This window comes from Apis florea, unplaced genomic scaffold (genome assembly GCF_048593485.1).
Source record: "Apis florea isolate Af1SG1 unplaced genomic scaffold, ASM4859348v1 contig_37_pilon, whole genome shotgun sequence".
NCBI classification, from domain to species: domain Eukaryota; kingdom Metazoa; phylum Arthropoda; class Insecta; order Hymenoptera; family Apidae; genus Apis; species Apis florea.
In genome coordinates this window covers 648612-655415 of record NW_028256861.1, presented here as the reverse complement: position 1 = coordinate 655415, position 6804 = coordinate 648612, and positions in this window count along the sequence as shown.

The window sequence follows — 6804 nt, the reverse complement described above, 5'->3', positions numbered from 1 at the left end:
TATCGTAAAATATATTTAACAGTTTTTCCTTTGTTTCTACTTCGAAAAGTTCGACAACGTTAAATTGGAATGGCTTCTAACCTAAAAATGTTCGTTCGTGAAATTCGTGTGCGCGTGTGTGCTGAAGCAAGAAATTAATATTTCTCGATATTTGTGACATTAATTTTTAATCGACAACGAAATTAACAACGAAATTTAACGAGAAAGTCTTTCGAAAAAGTCTTTTTACGATAGTTCTTAACGTTTAAATGAGCCGTTAATGTAAATGATGTATCTTCATTTTGCTTTTATTACCATTACTTTAATATCGATGTTTATGTAGTTAACTAATTTAATTTTATCAAAATAACGTTTTTTTCTCGAAGAAATCTTGAAACATTCGTCGAAAAATACGAATAATACGAATAAATATATACGTATTAACGTGATTTATAAGGAGCTTAATAGACTTTAATTGGTTTCTTTCTCATTTATATTTTTTCCTTATCTTTTTTATTACGCTTAATTCAGCATTTATTTTCATAAACTATCTTCGCTCTTTATCACTTATATTCACAATAACGTGTTATTGTAACGTGTAAACAATACTTGTCTCCACGTTAAAAGTGTGCAAATGAAAATGATATTTCCTTTTCAAACAATTAATCGACCGTACTTAAAACCTTAAAAAGTGCGTACTATGTATCTCAAGTCGAAATTGTCATCGTAACAATTACACAGCGTGAATACGAAAAACCTCCGAGATATACAGTATTACCAATTTGATAACACGTATAATATACTAATTTACTGTGTAAAATTACATAGGATATAAAAACGATCCGTTTAAGCAGCAGTTCTAGTTTTCTACACGTACATTTTAGTATATATTTAATTACGAGATAAGCATCAAGCGTTTCGCATCTGTATACATCAGCTCGGTAGAAGTTCTCCCGTTAGAACGCCTTTCTTCACTCTTCTCACGATCGCATCGTATTTGTTACGCGTCCCTCCCTTATCTTTTTCTTCTCTTTATTCTTTTTTTTTTTTTTTCATTTCATTCGATTCAAAAACGAATGACGGGACGATAATCGCGCAAAGACACGCGCGATATCTTAACGCGGCCGCAAATAATACGTAATACGGTTTATGCCCATAATCAACGTTTCATAATGGCACTTAAGCATCCACTTGTTGATACCATTTATAGCCATTGTGTATGGTGGTACATGTGTAAAACAGTCACATCTACCACGCCACCGGCACGCACCCGTTCAAACTCTAACTCTTAATATGACGTGCACACGCACGCACCAGTTCGCGAATGCTGCGGAACAAGCGCGGTGCTGTCTAAAAAAAAAAAAAATCGTCGTCTAACGATGATTTCGGCGAGAAAAACGTGTGATATCGAAAGTGTGATGTGAAAGTGCGCGTGTTGGCGAACTTGTTGTGTCGTATGATTCTGAATATTCTAAATACGCACGTAGCAGAATCGACGAGTACGTAAAAATAGTCTTTTGAGGTTAGAAAATTTTAATTTCAATTTTTTGGTTTTAAGTTTTGTTAATTCATTTTTTTTTTTTTTTTTTTTTTTGAACATTTTAGCGATTCTAAACTTTTAGTTGGTTAGATTCAACGCAATGTTTTAATTGCAGCATAAATGAACACGACAAGTGCATTTAACTAATTCTCAATATCAATATTTAAGAGTTTTCAATTTACATTTTCAATTTATTTTTAATAATTTATTCCATGAATTATGAATTTTATTACACTTGCTATAATTTGATAGGCTAATTATTAATTATGTGTCAGGTACGTTGATGATATTCGAGTCATATTATCATAATTTAATGATTCACTTGCGTCTCAAGCGCAAATTCGATTTTAAATCGTTACATCGTATCTGTTTTATCGTTGGAAGAATAAACTAATACTTTTTAGTCTTCTCGCGATTTTTCGTTTTAGTTTTAGAAATACGATTGTCCAGTAACTCGAGATACTTGACATTGCTAAAGTGAACACGGATCAAAACTTGGTATTATAATGTTTCAATACTTACACTTTGAAATATCTTGTCTAAACATTTTAACATGTTCGAGATAATTTTTCTTTAAGGTTCTTTGTAATATTTATACGAATTTTCCAAATTTCAAATATTGCAATGTAATCAGGATAATTTTTATTTTATCAGAGAAAGACAACACGTAATATCTATTCAGATTGATCTTTTTGGAAAATAATAAAAAAAACTTATCACGTAGCTTCAGTGTGAAAATTATTCTCTTCACTGGATCCAAGAACAATTGGAATGAGAAAATAAATATTGTAGACTGTTTCTAGATCTTCAACAAAATTCTCATAAACTTCGTTACTTAAAAGACATAGATAAAAGCTAGATAAAATAATAATATTTAATTGAAAATAATTCAATTTCAATACGACGATTATCGATCAGCTCTCCCTACTTTCTCTCTAATTAAATATAATCCATTTTCATGGAAATCAATAATCCGGGCAAAATAATTAAACGAATCAAACTGTCTATCAGCATCGCGATAAACAAAGAACGGTATAATTTACATAGATCCCAGATAGTGACGGGCAGATTTCTATCTTCGAGCTGGGGGGCGTAATAACACGTCGGCCAAGTTCAGTCATACCGCGATAGATAAGGGGTGGGAGTTAAGAAAAGAGCATCACTTTCGTAGTAAACACACAAATATTTCTGGAACAATGGGAAAAGCACCGCCGCGATTCTGATTATCGTTCAGGATTCTTCGGCGGAACCGTGTGCCAGCCTGGGACACAAATGTTTTGCAGTAGTTGAACTTATCTCTCCGCTTTTAACCCCTCCCTGCCCGGCTATGTCCCAGACAGAGCGTCTCTGCGTCGTTTTGCCACCACTTGTCACGATCGGCCATTTCTCAGAAAATTTGCTTATTACCGTCCTGCCCTCGAAATCTTTTGTTCCGACATCGATATCGAGGAATCTTCAAGGATCTTGCTCGCAATTAATATTCTCGAGAAGTACAAAGAGAAAGACAAAGAGCCATTGGTTTCTGGTATATTCTTAAAAATAAAGGAAAGGATACATTAAAAACAATATTCAAAAGTTTGAAATCGAAAGATAAAGTAAGTTAATTTCTCCTGGTTAACTTCAAAGGATACTTTTTCGCGAATGATCTGTAGTTTTAATTTTTTAATCGATAATAAGAAGTTTAACGACCGGTGTCTACAAAAAAATAGCCTCAAATTTTTGGACAATAATATTATGATACAGACGATTGCATTTATTTATTTAGCGAAATCGAAGATATTCGAGTATCGAGAGACGATTGGCGGCATGATATTCAGACAGGCGATATCCGTTCGGGGAACAGCGTGCACTCGCGGCATCTAGATTCCGATGAACGGGCGAGCCGCGATGGCGTATTGATCTTTTTAGTGGCGTATCCCGTCTCTACAGACGCAAGCAATCCAACCGCCGCGGTGCAGACTAAAGGTCTACATTTCCCCGGAGACGGATACGCTTCGCTGTTCCTATAACACGCAATTTGACCAGGGAATATTGCGTTAGTGAATGTATACGCGTTTACTGATATATGACAGCAATCGGCCGAGACAGGCCAATAACAACAAAAAGACATATATACAGCGATAAAAACGTATGCCATGTTGGCCAATTCAACGCGTGCGTCATTTTGGACATTGTTGTTATGCAGCAGTTATCTTATCTGAAAATTGCAATAAATAAAAAAAAAGAATTTATATACTTACATGTTACATTCCATTAAAATAAATAAGGATATTAAAAATTGTACGCGGCATTCAAGTAGCGTTCTCGCTTTAAAATCGCCAATTGGAAATATATCGATATCGTTAATATCGTTATAATAATAATAGTAATTATGTTTAATTAAAGATACATCGAAGCTTAATGCGATAACCGGTCGATAATGTTTCTTTGGTTTTCAATCGAGGATCGGATCAAAGGATAAAGCGTAGTTCGTCGCATAGATGACATTTTTGAGAGGCTGGCCGTCGGACGATGTCGTGGCTATCAGCTAGACGCCACTCCGTCTAGCTCGATGTCTACGTTCTGTCAACTCTGTTTTATATTTAATCCGGGCCGCTTTAACAAGCAGTAAACAAACACTGTATCGCATAAGCGCCGCTCGAATTAGCCTCGATACCATTTCAAACGGCCGACTCGCATTTATGAAGATGACCGGGGATGCTGGCCCACCCGAGAGAATTCTCGTATATACGTATAGAAAGCCGGTGAACGGATCGTACCGAACGGGTGGGGAAAAAAGAAGAGTTCCGAGAGCGCCACGTTCCATGGTGGTGGTAGTGGTGGTACTGAACAGTGGTGGAGTGGTGGTGGAAAGTAGTAGTGGGGTGAGCCACCAGAGGGATCTGGTGGGGAAATGGCTGACGTCATGGAATACCATGGTACCGCCTACCGGCATGCAATGGGCGGGAGTCTGTGGACGATTTACGAGCTTCGACAAGGGTGACATCTAGTGGCGGCGCCACGAATTTGACCAGGCTCACCGGTGGCCATTACGCTCCCACGATTGGCTGAGTGCACGGTACAACGCGAATCAGACGACGGTTTAAATATGGATTTTTTTTCTCGGCCACGAAATCGCGGCGGCAGTGTCGCGTAAATCAGGATTGATTTTCAAAGGGAATCACGAGGACGTCGAGCCGCGAAACCCGTTGTCCTTTTTTAGCCGCGCATTTGTTTCCGGCGGTAAATCTATATTTGGCTAATCGAACTGACGCCGACTGCACACTAGGCCGTTTCCGCTGCTTTTTCGGAAGCTGTTTTCAAGGGATACCCGTTTTTGATTTTTTACGTGTACTACTTTGTGTTCACGGCCTGTTATATTAATCGTTTGCGAGTAGATTATCATGTATCTATTTTTTCCTTTTTATATAAATCCGATTTACATTCATTGCAATATTAACTACACGTTTTACACAGCTATGATGATTATGGAATTCACTTGCTTCATTTATTTTATTGATGTTGTAAAGCTTCATTGAATCATTTCTAGAATGAAGTCGCAGTCACTTGTGAGATAATTAAGGTTAATAATCTCTGCTATTACAGCGAAAGACTATTTGCGTATATACATCAAATATCTTGTATGTTTTTGTTAAATTATTCAAATATTTATCAATTTTTTATTAAAAATTTAAGAAAAAAAAAATTAGTTCGATATTTGTATTAGAAAAAAATCGAGAAAAAATACAGTTTACAAATTTAAGCTATTAATTGATATTTTTAATTTGTTTTTTTTTTATTGTTATTTTAAAATTTATTTTGAAAATTAAATATATATTTTGATAATATTAATTTAAAATTTCTAGTAGAATCTCTATTTTCATTTTAGGTAATTCTGACATGAGGATCTGCAATCCTCGAGGAATCGGTAACTAAGCCGCTCTTACGGTCGCAGCACAAACTAGATTGGCAATTCTTAAATGGTAAAGTATTAAATTTCCTATAGTGTCTACAGAGTTTAATAATCCTTTGGTAAGATTTAATATCGGTATGAAAGAGTATTTATAATTTAATCTAAAATTATGTTAATTCTTTGATAATAGATTTGAAATAAACTGTAACATTACTTATACAATTTAATATTAAATAATAATTGTCTTCATTGACAACTTTTTCTTAAATATTCCTAACAATTCTTTCAAGATATAATTAAATAAGAAATTATAATTAAATAATACTATGTAATATTTCTTACGATACATGGTTTCTCTTTTAAATTTACATATAAAATTTATTTATATTTTACACTAATGAATGTAAAGTGTGTTTCTTGATATTACAAAAAATTTACTATTTTAACATTAATAAAATAATACTAATAATAATAATCGAGAGAATAACGATACGACGTGATTCGTAAATAGACAATACATAGCGACAAAAAAGACGTTTTGAAAGGAAAATTCCTGACATGGACATAAGATCACGAGACATCGGTCGTCATGGGACAGGCTACACCGCGGACGGTTACGTCGGTTTACGGCTGTTTTAACGAGCGCTGTTGCACGCGACTCAGCACTAAACCGGCCTTACAAAACGCAACCACACTAGTTTAACGTTTTACGGTCGAATTTATTATCTGTTACCTCCTTATATGACGGTACAATAACAATAATTGTCAGTTTTAATTCGATCGTAAATCAACAAGAAAGAATTCGCACCGTTTCACATTGGACCACACGATGTGGAATATCGGGCCATCTGTCGTCACGTTACTGAAATACTTTCTTCCCGCGAAACTTTTGGTGCTGCTTGACCAAGCAATGTCAGCCATTGTGTCAGTGTTAACAGCACATGATTGTAGATGGTGCTAGTAGCGTCAAATGTGCCGTTCACTGGTATTACCGCATTTTACGATTTCGCTTATGCCTCTCGCTACTGCATTTTATGTTTTTCATACTTATTTTTGTTCACTCGTTCACATACATACTTGATACATACAGATAAAATTTTATTATTATGTTCGTGGAACAATTACATTTAGATTTTTTTTAAAAATTATATTTTAATAAACAAATATATTATATAAAATTTATTTATATAGTATCTTATAAAGTAATATCAGATAATTAATTCGAGTAAGAGAATACAAATTATTTAAAAATTTGTATTTATTTTTAAATATAAATATATTTTGAAATATTTCTTTTTTTTTTTTTATGAACAATTTTACAATAATAATCTATTTATTTCGTTTAATTTTTTTTTTCAAAATTTTATAACTTTTAATGTTATTAACTGTTGAT